This window comes from Pararge aegeria, chromosome 12, assembly GCF_905163445.1.
Source record: "Pararge aegeria chromosome 12, ilParAegt1.1, whole genome shotgun sequence".
Lineage (NCBI taxonomy): Eukaryota > Metazoa > Arthropoda > Insecta > Lepidoptera > Nymphalidae > Pararge > Pararge aegeria.
In genome coordinates, this window is record NC_053191.1 from 15,413,295 (window position 1) to 15,425,827 (window position 12,533).

The 12,533-nt window shown below is 32.7% G+C and overlaps 1 protein-coding gene across 2 annotated transcripts in view; it reads left to right on the plus strand.

Moving 5' to 3' along the window:
* Nucleotides 1–12,533, plus strand: part of LOC120627971 (synaptotagmin-7) — a 429,893-nt gene that overhangs the window by 234,232 nt on the left and 183,128 nt on the right. The window lies entirely within an intron of this gene.

Here is a 12,533-nt window from a genome sequence, read left to right on the forward strand (position 1 = left end):
ATATAACAACAAATTAATGAGTATTTAAAAAACATTCGTAAGTCGTAAATATTCACTTATTGTATTCTTCTGCCTAAAAGGCGTGTCATTAAAAATGTATGACAAGCAGAAAGCTAAGACGTTGTTAACGTTCGTTGTTCAGTAAACCTTCTTTACGAAATAAAAAGGACATAACCAGTAACTGCCCTCCAAAGTCCGGAAAGTGTGTCGGAATTTTTACAGAGAGCTTTGAAATTTAAAACGCTCCACGTTAAAGTGTTACAAAAATAGTGTTCTAATAGTTTCCGCTTTCTTATTACTCCATTTTGCTGTTTCGAGACGTTTGAAGATTCTAACCACGATTTCTAGCGCCATCTAGTTTTGGGAAGGTCAGGGTTCGGAAAGATGGTGATTAGGTTATTCTTTTATTTTATTTTTAGTTTCTACAATTATTTCAGGAGTCCATAGGACCTCCTTCCTGTAGACTTCTGAAATATTTTATCTTAAAACTATAAATTACAGAATTTCTACAATAAAACAATCTTTGCTGAACATAGATTTTTTAAATTTAGGCATTTCATAAATTTCAAAAATCAATGTCCTTTTTGTTAACTATCATTACTTTATGTTACAGAAAGAACATTCATGCACTTTCAATCTAAAGTTAAGGTTTAGCTGCTATTTAACCAGAAAATCCCAGTTAACCCGCTGAATTTTCACGTACATTTTGCCTTATGTACCTACTCGGGTAAGCGGGATCTGAGGAATATTAATTAAGTGAAGAGGCATGCTATTATTTCAATATCTGGGAATGTATGTAAATCATCTATAATTGTACACCACAGAAACTTTAAATTGTGACATAAAAATATAAAACATAAATTTAGATTTGTACGAAAAGGCAGTCTTATTGCTAAAGAGTGATCTCTTCCAGACAACCTTTAGTTTAGATATTGAAAAATAGACAGACAAGTAGGTTTTGTGTAATATAAACATACATGTGAATAAGTAAATAAACTAAACCAATAAATTATGATATTAATATGCTAAACTATACGACATAAAAATAATAAACTTAGAAAACAATAAAATAAGTATTATCATAATATATATTATTTCGAAGAAAGGTTATCCTTGTGTCCATCGCCATTATCGTTCACGGCTCTAGTGGGCGTCATCGGGTTAAATACAAGCACTAAACAATTTACACAGTATCATACAATTTAATTCTGCAATTACAATATGCCTCTATATGAAATTAAACTACTAATCAGAGCACCAGTTTCACTTCACTATTCTAAAAATTTGAAAAGAACCCGCAATGATCAACTTCGATTTAAAATAAATGTTGCAAAACGCTCTAGGCTTGGAAGATAATTTTAACGCAATGTTGTAACTTTACATGAATAATTGACTTTTAAACCTAATATTATAATGTAATAAATCAAATTAAGATTTAAGTGTTTTAGTTAACAACCGATATTTCGCGTAAATCAATCAACATATACATAGTATCGTTAATAATTACAAATTAATGTCAGTACTAATTACGGTATATTATATCCTGACATACACATACGTCCATATTTTCAATATCTCCTTCGCATAAAAGTCTGGGCAAACATCGCTCTTTAGCGATACGGCCGCCTTTATGGACCTAATTATATTTAAGGTTATGGTTGTAATTATTTTTTTAATTTTTTTTCTGTGGTTTACAAAAAGTATTAACATACATACATATCTAACGTGTAAATGAAAATCGAATAATATTTCACAGGCTCTAGAGGTGCATTATATACTGTATATGAGTCTTATCTATGAAACCGAAAACCTAATAGTTATTTAGTAAATCACTGCCATAGTTTTTATTGAAAGAAATCAGATACAGCCCTAACATCACATGTCAAATTAAAATCATGTGACTCCTGTAATTTTATTAGGTACGCGTTGCGAAGCTTAGGTACTATGCACGTGTCGGTCTTTTATCTTCAATAGGGTTGTCAAAAGTAAACACTTACAATGTTTTGAATTATTTTGTATGGAAAAATAAATATGTTAAAATTCTTTTCATTTAATTCTTTACAGGGTGATTCCTTATGAAATATACTAATACATCCTTCAATATTATTTTGTAATTCTGTTAAACGTTGTATACTAAAAGCAGATCTTTCAGGATTATGGCGAGGTATAAATACCTACTGATATATAGCAAATTTTCTTCTCAAGCAAGTTTAACCGTGACCTCTATTATACAGGGCTTTCGCTGACTCATACGTTTCAAATTACGCGCTAAAATTGCAAAGTGACTTGAGTAGAACCATCCATGTATGTGCCCATGACATAATTATGACATGGCACATTTTTGGACTCATTTAGCGTTATAAAATAAAATATTTAAAATTAAACCGATTTGGGCCGCTGATAAAATATATCAAAGATGTAGAGTTACGTAATCGTTATACTAAAGTCAGGAATGCATACCAATAATATGAGTGAAGAGACGACTTAGTTTTTGGCATAACGTTAGTTAAATGGATTGGGCATGACCGACATAGGCCACTTTTTGAACCAGGAATCCAAACCAATTTTTTTTATAATATATGTGTTTTTTCACTGGATTCAATTATTTTTTTTATTTTTTTTATATATTTGGTATCTATGACCCATCACTACCCACTACACTACACGTCTCACTACTTATTGTTATCCATGTATAGTTATATTTTTCTTTACTTTGTATAAATTCTTCTGCTATTAAATGTTCGTTGAAACCGCTAAGATGTCGAAGGCTCCTTCATTTCAAGCCAAACCATCGACTAATTTTGCGTTTCGCGAATACTAACTGAATTGCTATATAGGTATTACACATTAACGGCCCGTTATTTAAGGGCACATGTTTGCTTTATTAATATAGATACTCGGATAAAGGTCGTGGAAAACGATCGCCAATAAGACGTTCAAAATTCAAAATAAATTTATATAAAGTAGGCCTAATATAAGCACTTTTGAAACGTCAAGTCTGTCTGTTTGTAGTGACCTTACCATCGGTACAGAAGACAGATTTTACCTCGAAGAAGCTGGCAAAAAACTCTGCAGCTGCTCTTATTCAACGTCATCAATTTACATTTTACATTTCAACATTCATTTTTCTATCTTTTGAAATATGAAAGCGGAGCCGGATGCTTCCAAGCAATTCATCAATTGTATAGTAATGACGTTGTAGTAAATGTGTTTTAACTTATTCTTTGAACTTATGCATTGGTAGGTCCAAAATTACCTTATAATAATATCGGAATCTTATAATAAAAGCGCATACTAAATCCCACAAATGACTTCTGTATTTTTCGCAGACGATATGCAGATTTATTTAGTTAGTAGCGTAGTAATGAGCATTTTTTGTAAGTCAATTGTTTATATGCACTTTTTGCTTATAAAGATTAATATTTTGTCTTTTTCGAACACTATATGTTGTACATAATAAATGTTCGGACCGGAACACAGCAGTGCTATTTGGTGGCGGTCAGCAAAGCGGCAGTTCATATCCGGACGTGCCATGACCCTACTACAATAAAAAGTTCTACTACAATACCTCTCAGAATGCTAAGTGTTTAGGCCGTCTTCTACCACGCTGGCCACACGCACGTTAAGTATTCCGCAAAAGGTGCGTGCCAGGGTTCAAGCTTGCCCGTATCAATCGTAACCGTTGACGGCCGATTGACGCGGTGGCCAACCCTGCTTTCTGAGACCTAGGCCGTGGGTTCGATTCCCACAACTTGACAATGTTTGTGTGATAAACATGATTTTTTTGTGTGTTTAGCTGTATATTATAGGTATTTATGTATATCTATATATATAAAAGAGAAAGTGTATGGATATGTTCCGTATAGGCTCCGAAACGGAGGGAATCTCCGGATCGACCTGGCGAGTAATCCTGTAAAGTTTGGTGACGATCGGAGCACTCCTATTTTTGAACTTTCAAACTGTCAAATACAGCTTTGATTTAGTATGATGATATTCTATTGTTGGGTGTACATGGGTGTAGGGCGCTCGAGAAGAGAATAGAAGAGAATGAATACGGAGAAAATAAATGATTTAATATATTATGAGACTTAAATTAAAAATTTAATAATGTAAGTGTATTGTTTAAATAAAATAAAGCAAAATCTAACCCGGCGAAGCGGGCTGGGTACGCTAGTTATTCATCCGTCACCTTAGTACCCATAACACAAGCTACGCTTACTTTGGGGCTAAATGGCAATGTGTATATGTCATAGTATATTTATTGTTTATTATTACTACTAGGGTATCATCACTTTTTGTTGGTGGATTACTTATGACGACAAAGCGTCAGCATATCATGTCTTTACCTAGAAGATTCAAAGGATACACATATTCCTTGCTATCTTAATGTCGTATAAACCCTAAAGTGCTTACGCTAAGTGAGCCCAGGTTATGAAAGAGTGTGATAGCGGATGACTACTTCCGCCGATATTACTTGCGAATATAGAAAAGCCTTTTAAAAGTTACGTCTACGTTTTATCTAAATTTTCTATTGAAGTTTATCCAAAGGTAAAAACAGTCACTGAATATTTAAGACGGCCTTAACTAGCACTGGTTTTTCGATATTTGACCATTAATAGTGACATTTAACAGTTTAATCGTAAACCCTTCATTGATATGAAGGTTTTTGGATAAAACCTGAAAACCAGACCTGACGAATCGATGCATGTCCACAGCTGGACAAAGACTACTGTATAAACTTAGCTCTATCATTTTTCTACACGGGTAGCAATAGATACAATATTTATTTACGATCACTTCCACTGCCAAAGCACAGCATCAGGCATAAAACTATTATTTTTAAATTAAAAAAAAAAACAACTTCAACAGGAACTACAAAGCAAAAAAAAAATGTACATTGTTATGTTACATTATCGTTGAATTTTTAACAACAGCTCAACCGATTTAAATAAAATTTAAATGGGACCACCTGGACAGTTGGCATACTTTCCAGGTGGTTAAAGAAAAAAAATAATTTTTCAAATCGGTTCAGGCGTCTTCGAGAAATACATACATAAAAAATAAGATTCCGAATTGAGAACCTCCTCCTTTTTGAAGTCGATTAAAAAGGAGAAGTATTAAAACCGTTTAATTACACATATATTATATTTATTTGAAAGGTTCCATGGTCTTGTGCTACTTTCGTCCATCGGTTCTCCAAGCTTTATACGCCCACTGCTTTAGCTTTGCAACTTTTGAAGGATATGTATATGAACATGTTGTAGAACATGTGTATGATATTGAGTAATATTATACACATATTGTAATAACCTTTTAACTCTTGTTAACGATATACAATATATGAAAAAAATCAATTGAGTTTAAGCAGCTTAACTCGGGATTTTCGTCGAAGTATACCTGATTTATTTTTCACCCTTACTACTTTATGCGACCCGGCAAAGGAAAATATTTGGTTCGAAATAAAAATTCCCGTAGTATAAATAAAATAAAAGTATCATATACTTTCAAGAATTAATAATAAAATAATATGAATATAATTAAATTAATATGATAAATTGGAATTTTGTAAACAATATATTTTTTTTTTTTGGTTCACAGTTCATCAAGAACTTTTATTACTTACGTTATTATTATTAGCTTGCATATAATCATCATGAATAATGTTTTCGTCCAATAACTCTAAGAAAATATGTATATTTTTTAAACCTAGCAAATAAAATAAAAAAAAATATGTTAGGTTGAAAACTTTAAATGTTGAACGAAAAATATTTCTATATTCTTGGAAAGAAATTGATAATAACCTTGTGTTGTTGTAAAAAAATACAAGAACATGAAACTGTTACATGAAATTTGAAATACTGGGCTAGGTTAGATTCAGCGTACGGCAGACAGACCCCGGCTTCGAGACTTCGTCTTCTGAAGAGTTGTCTGAACTATTCTCTATCGAGTGATCAAACCATGCGTCGCAATAACAAATTCTTAAATTTTCGTTGCCTGTGGTATTCCTCCACTGTCCGTTGTATCTGCTTTTCCTTAATTTTTTTTTTGTTTTATTCTACTTATTCATAAAGCGGAACTAGATTATATATAATCTGTAAAAATCAAACCTCTCCCTATTGCGTTCGTACAGAATTGTGTCCCTTGAAATTGCGTCCTATTTGCACAAAAAAAAACAGTAATGTATAAATAAATCGATAATAGATAGAGTTCCGTTCGCACAAAGAAAAAAACAGCATTTAAACTGCTAGTATAAATATTATGGTCTCGTTGGAGCAATGATATAGACAACATGGTAACTAAATAGATCAATAATTGAGTCGAGTTGGTACCAAGACAAGAAAACGGCATTAAAATTTATAAATCAATAATAGGGTCCCGTTGGCAAATTGAAAAAACAGCATTTTCACTCATGGAGTCTCTATGACACCATGAACAGCATTTTAACTTCATGGAACAATAACAAAGTCCCGTTGGCACAAAAAAACAGCATTGTAACTTCATGGATCAAGAAGCAGTCAAGTTGATTCCCTTGAAATTAGTTTTATACCGAAGCAGCTCTTAATTCTTATTGTAGGGAATTGAGAATCTCCAGAGAATTCTATCTAAAAGCAAATGAAAGAAAGTACCCTACTTGACTTTCTCTTTTAACCTTTTTGCTCAACGTTTACATGATATAATCTTTATTACAGTCTTTATTTAAATTATAATATGCATTACACAAAAGAAATTCTTTTGTCATTACAACTACAAATGGTTCGAAAGAATATTAAATAAACCTTTATTATGAACGCTAATTTTATTTTTGTACAAACATGTATAATTTGAAGATTTTTTTTTTAGTACTTTGAGGACATTATAACGAGCTACATATATTTAATTAGATATTTCGAAGCTCTATACAAGCTATCTAACGATATTCCAAACCTAACATTACTCTGTTTAGGGTTGCGTATACAAAGAGCTAAACGTAGCCCAATGATTATTATTGACGTTAACCGAAAACCGATTTCCCATTAGAAATTCAATCAAAATATGTTATTTTTCAGACTTAACAAAATTTCTAATTCTGAAATTCATTTATAATATTATTTTACAGACTACATAAATTTCCATACCCTGTAAAAAGTGATACCAGCTCTCTTTGTAGGACCTTAGGATTAGTAAAATAGCATAAACAAAAAAGCCGACAAATTAGTTACATTCAGCCAGTTTTTGTTGCAAGGTCATTTTATAAATTAAACTAATTAGGTATTATAGATATCATTTTATAATACTAGCGGTTCGCTTCACAAGAATGCAATGTAGATACTAATGCAGGCCAGTTTTGAAATATCAATAATACAATTCCGTAGTACATTAATTTAATATATCTCGTAAGGTTTAGCAAACGATTGCAATGTAACCGCACAAAAGTATGTTTATAACGACATTACATTACAAATGTAAATATGTGAATTAATAAATGTATGAATTTATTTGCCATTCTGTACTAGAATATGCATAATATAGACCTTTCGCTTGAATTGCTCTATATGTTGCTAAAAACTGCACTAAAATCCGTTGCGTAGTTAAAAAGGTCTACGCGTACAAACAGCGGTAGCGACTTTTATACCATGTTAAGTATCATACACTAAGCTAATTGGCAAACACTCAAATAACTGATTAATAATGGAGCTAAGCTTTTTGAACTATTATTTTTTGAAATAAATCATTATAAGTTTCCGTACAGAACCCTTGGTACGAGGATGACTCGCACTTGACAGGATGTGTTTTAATTTTGCCATATAAATGCTCCAACTTTGTCTTCTTTCATAAAATGGAAAGCATATTCAAAGTTTCACTCATTTTACTTTTAACAGATGTGAGAAAGTTTTTCTTTCAGGAAGTAAAAATTAGTAATTAATTCTTTCTTGGGAGGAACTTTACAATTTCTGCCAGCGTTTAAAACTGAACTTTTAAACAAGGAAATACACTTTTAACAGTTTCAACACGGGAGATATTAAATATCACACATCAAAAATCACACCATAAATCATAAATCTTTTAAACGAGTTTACTATATCTGTATCTATGCAATACTCTGAGTTAACTTTACTTACAATCTCCTTTATTTATCCATTTCCATTTTCTTTAAAAACATATATTTATATAAATATCGACAGCCTTGCGTTAGAGCTTAAAATGGCTCGTCAAACGACACTTTGGTTTGGTTCGCTGCTGTATCAGGTAATTTACAGAATTAGATGAAACCGTAAGGAATAGTCCAAATAATATCGAAAATCTAAATTAGTAATGGGAATCGCCACGTGTGATTTTTTTCAACAGATGGCGTTAGTGGTAGACCTTCCGTTTGACTGCTGCTCCATGCTCTAATGAATTTGAGTTGGGAGGTTAATTAGGATTGTTAAACGCTTATGAATAGTAAAAATCCAATCAATTTTTGATCCCATGAAATTTGCCGGGTCGCCTAGTTAGTGATGTACCATTAAATCACAAATGCAGTTTTCAAACAGTGACATAACTACTCAGTTAATTTGATGGCTTAAGGATAAATGACCGGAACAGTGGAGAGACATCGCTCGGACCAAATATTACGTCATAATGTGCTTCATAGAGACTCCCAGTAATAATTTAATATACTAGTAATTTTGTAAAGTAAATATTAAGGGTAAATAATTAAACTTATTTTAAGTATAACTTAATATTTGTCAGATATTTTATTAAATTATTTCGCATTTTAAGGCAAGTATATTTTTATTTGAAAACTATTACTAACCCGTATAACTATATAAGGTTGGCCGCGTTCTTCGCTATAGTGTTTACTATTTTTTTTTAATCCTGTTGGAACCGTCCTTTTAACTAACACAATGCCAAAAAAAAAGTTAATTGGTTACTTAGTTAGGGCGCTAAGGGTTTAAAAACAAACGAACACATTTTCACATTTCAGTTCATGACATTGTATCGGTGGCTATTTAGATTTAAATACGCGTGTATTTTCAATATATTTCTAATTTGAACCTAAGAAGCAAAAATAAACTTGCAGTGCAGTACACTCGACTACATAAAATTCAATGCAATTAATTTAAAGGAAATTGTATACTATTTTACAATAAATTACCTGTTGTTATGTTGGGGATGTCTCTATAAAGAATTACGTAAACGATAAAAAAGCTTGGGTGTGATAAGAAAGCTTCTAATGACAATGTGAGATGGTGATAACAAAAAGAACGACCGGCTTAATTAGCTGTGGGCTTCTTCTTAGACCAGGGCGCGTTTGAGACCCTCGTAGCTTTAGTTTTAAGTTTACGAATGTAGTTGTCGCAATGACTACTCACTGCTATGTACACTTTTTGTATATAATCAACGCATAAAAAGTGCCATCTATGTACCTATTTGAATAAAGAAATATTTGACTTAACACTTCTTTCTAAGGAGAGTTTCAGACCGTGCAAAGATACCTCCCGGTGGTTAGGCGTTATCAAATTTTATTTAGTTTCTCTGTCAATCAGATTTTTTACTTGTTTCCCAACAATAAGCATTGGACACTATAACTGGATCGCCATTTTTTAGGATAAATAAAAAGGTCACCATAGCCTTGTAGAGCTACGCCGGGGCTTTTTTCAATTGTTTATTTAAACAATAAATTCGAGCCCCAAACATAAACACGGCAAATATGTATCCAGCTCGCGGAAATATATTCATACAACTCGACGTTTCACAAATGCGTCATGTTTTATTCCATTTTTACTCTTTTTTAGGTTGTGTTTGCTCGGGATCACTGCCAAGCATCCTAAATACATCTACGCCTCTTGAATGGAAAAGTTCTGTCACGCGTTACTTTTCTCTTGTTTTTCCCCTGAATTTTTAACATGTTATTAAAAATTTTAAACTAAGATTTTCGTGGTTATTAAACATTTCTTAAATATAGTTCAACGGGTACATACCACGATAATATTTTGGGTCCCGTCGTGACCACGATCCATGCAACTGGGTCGAAATATCGACAAATCTAAAATATTATCGTGAACTATATTCAAGAAATGTTATGATAAAATCAAGAAGTAATTCTGACTATCAATTTTTAATGTTGTTTGTCGTGTGGTGTGTCAGATAAGAATACAAATTTATTGTCACCACCCGACTTCTTTCCGCGAAAGACGTACGAGGTGTAGTGGATCATAACGGAGAACGGACCTCAGCGTCCTTTTTTTTGGTAGTAAACGGAAGTAAAAAAAGCAATAAAGCAGCAAAGTAACAAAGCAGGGCATGCAACTAACTCGTCCTGAAACATGTCGCCCTGTGTCCATAAACCTGAGGTAAAGGTGTTAAGCCTCAAGTGCCTGTATTTACATTTACATTTACACAACAACACTGCTTTGCGGCGGGTTTGACATGCTTATTTATGCCGCGAAGCAGCATTGTTGCAATGCTGCTCACAGCAAGAGAACGGGATAGTGCCAAGAGTGTTGAGAGATATACATAAATACCAAAATGTAAAGATACAAATACATATATAACTAGCTGTTGCCCGCGACTTCGTCTGCGTTTGATATTGTTTTTAAAGTATTCAGTATCGCTAAGCCTTAAATGAGTATAATAGTAGGTATATATGTAACATGTGACTGTCAATTAATTATAGACAAATAATTTGCAATAAAATAAAATTGCGACTATAATTAAAGATCTAAGCTATCCTATCTCTTAAGTTGGACCAGACTGCTCACGGTGTGTCAATTTAATTTAAAATCGGTTAAGTAGTTTAGGAGTCCATCGCGGACAAACATCGTGACAGGAGATTTATATATATTAAGATTTAAATAATAATAATAAATATAAAATCCATTTAAAATTTAGTCATAGTTCTAAAAAAATTATAGTATTCAGTATCGCTAAGCCTTAAATGAGGGGTTTGCTGCTGTCCGCTGAGGAATTCTGTCCTCTATCTCCAACCACATTCATCAGATCTACCCAAAGTTCAAGGCAAAATTAAATACATATCATAACCTCTATAGTACAAAAATAATTATTTAAATAGGTTATAATTTGTCGGAGTTATGGTGTAAAATTGTCAAACACTTTCATCCCCTCTCCCAGAGGAACAGAGCTTAATGTCAGAATAAAAAGTATCCTATAATTACTTCTAATACTTCCAAAAATATGTGTACAAAGTTTCATGAGGATCGGTTAAGTAGTTTTTGCATGAAAGCGTAACAAACAAACTTACATTGACATTTATAATATTAAGTAAGTAAGTAAGTAGGGAAGAGATAGGGATAGGGATTCTTGCTTTGGTGCAAAATATATTTGAAGAATTCAAACTGTTTGTTCAGATCTCCAGTAGATTTTTTCTGATAAAGGGCAACTTATAGGTACATGTCTAGACATGTAAAGTGCAAACATTCGAAAGCGGCGAGATCCTAAATGCAAATCGCGGGTCATACAACCCGTGTCGCATTTGTAGAAGTAGAAACTAGAAAGAATTCATTAAGTTGGCAGTACAACTGAAAGTATTAATTATATTTAGATCAGTTTAAGTTGCAAAATCCGTAACTATTAGGAACGGCGCAACGCGTTAAAAGTAGACCCCGATTACCTCACTATGTTTAGCCGACCATTGACCTTAAATCATGGACCACTGAAAACCGTAATAAAACATGCTAATCACTAGACCAATGAAGGAGCGAAGTAAGACGAACGTGTTACAAAAACCACAAATATCAGCGCAGTACCTTTCCCAGGAAAATTTCATCAAACAAATACTCGTTTCACAACAAGTTATTGTATATTATATTCTCGATATTATTCATTTACATTTTATGTCGATACTGCTTTAGTGGCATTGCAATATCTTGTTAATTACCAATATGAAACGAAACGAATGACGTAACGTATATCTATTACTTTTTAAAACGCTTCACTGGTTCGCTTAAGAGGCAATAAATTTAAAAGAGCAAACGGCTCTATAATTAAGCTATAAGTTACGAGCGAAAATTAATTAATAATGTGCCGTTCATGCTTTTTCCCGCACGCTGAAAATTGCAGTGGACGTTGAGTCAGACCTGCGAATGAATTCTGTTGCTGGAACTATAATTTAGCCGCCAAAACATCCGCGACGAATTTTATTGTTAACTATTTCCTGTATTGTAAAGCAATATGGTATGTTAGTTTGTATGCAAATATATTCTATCTATATAACTCGTGATGTGTGTTTAATGAAAATTAAGGTTAATTCGCGAATAGCGGGCGAATCTGTATGGTGTAATTGCCGTCATATACGAAGAATAAATAAATGAAAACTTGTAGGAAAACTTTGTTTAAACTGCACAACGTAGATTGTCTTCGTAATATTTTTAAATTTTCAAGTAAAAGCAGCTTTACAGATGCGCTTAAGAGGCGATATATTTTACGTAACATGGCAGCATGAGAAAAAGATGCAATAGAAAGGCAGAGATAAATTCATTAATAACATTAAGCTGGTACAGAAACAGATGGGTCACGTTATATTATGTTATAGCCGACGCCCGAAGACGAAT